Raw genomic sequence first — 1,516 nt, forward strand, 5'->3', positions numbered from 1 at the left:
ACTTGTGAGGGATGGTCCACTCCAAGCCTCTGCAATAGGTTCACTACCTACTTGTGAATCCTGCATAGAAGGAAAAATGACTAAGCGAACTTTCTCCGATAAGGGTCGAAGAGCCACTGAGTTGTTGGAACTAATACATTCTGATGTATGTGGTCCGCTCAGCCAACAGGCACGTGGAGGATACGAATACTTCGTTACCTTCACCGATGATTACTCGCGATATGGTTTTGTCTATTTGCTCAAACACAAATCCGAGACCTTTAATGTATTTAAGGTCTTTAGGGCTTTAGTGGAAAAGCAAACTGGCAAAGTGATCAAAACCATTCTATCTGATCGAGGTGGTGAGTATATGTCTGGAGAGTTCGATGACTTTCTTAAAGAAGAAGGTATCACTTCTCAGCTTACCGCACCTGGCACACCTCAATAAAACGAAGTGTCAGAGAGAAGGAACCGAACTCTTATGGAGATGGTTAGATCAATGATGAATGACTCATCACTCCCTCTTTCCTTTTGGGGATATGCCCTCAAAACAGCCGCTTATATTCTGAACCAAGTTCCGTCCAAGACGGTTCTTGGTACTCCTTATGAACGACGGACTGGCCGTAAAGTGAATCTTGGCCGCATCAAAATTTGGGGTTGCCCCGCACACGTGCTAAGGCAAAAAGACTAGCAAGTTGGCTAGTAGGTCAGAATTGTGTCTGTTCGTTGGATATCCAAAGGAAACCAAAGGTTTTACTTTCTATAGTCCCGAGGACGATAAGACTTTCGTTAGCACAAATGCTCGTTTCCTTGAGGAAGACTTTATGAAGGATGCAAAACCTAGAAGCAAAATTATGCTAGAAGAAAAGTTGGGTGAGGAAGCTTCTACCTCATCTGTAAGAACTGTTCTTACCCCAACTGAAACACAACCTAACTCATCAGAATCTCGTCAAGTAGTACTTCGACGTAGTGGGAGGGCTAATCAAAAGCCTGACAGGTACATGTTCTATGGAGACTCTCTCATAGCCGTCTCTGACATGGATGATCCTGTTTCCTATAGCCAAGCGATGGCTTGTTCTGAATCAAACCTTTGGCTTGACGCCATGAAAGTTGAAATGCACTCGATGTATGTCAACAAACTCTGGAAACTTGTAGACCTTCCTAAAGGGATTAAACCCGTAGGGTGTAAGTGGATATACAAGAAGAAAAGGGGTCCTGATGGGAACGTCGAGACATTCAAAGCACGACTCGTGGCGAAGGGTTATACCCAACAAGAAAGGATTGACTATGAAGAAACCTTCTCGCCAGTCGCGATGCTTAAATCCATCCGCATACTCCTATCCATAGCTGCAGCTCTCGACTATGAGATCTGGCAAATGGATGTCAAGACAGCCTTCCTGAATGGCAATCTTGACGAGCGCATTTACATGGCTCAACCAGACGGTTTCGTGGAAGAAGGTCAAGAGACCAAGGTTTGTGAGTTGCTTAAGTTCATTTATGGATTAAAGCAAGCATCTACGTCATGGAATATTAGATT

The sequence above is a fragment of the Urtica dioica genome, chromosome 10 (genome assembly GCF_054948205.1).
Source record: "Urtica dioica subsp. dioica isolate 48M chromosome 10, U.dioica_male_clone48M_v1_H2, whole genome shotgun sequence".
Taxonomy (NCBI): Eukaryota; Viridiplantae; Streptophyta; class Magnoliopsida; order Rosales; family Urticaceae; genus Urtica; species Urtica dioica.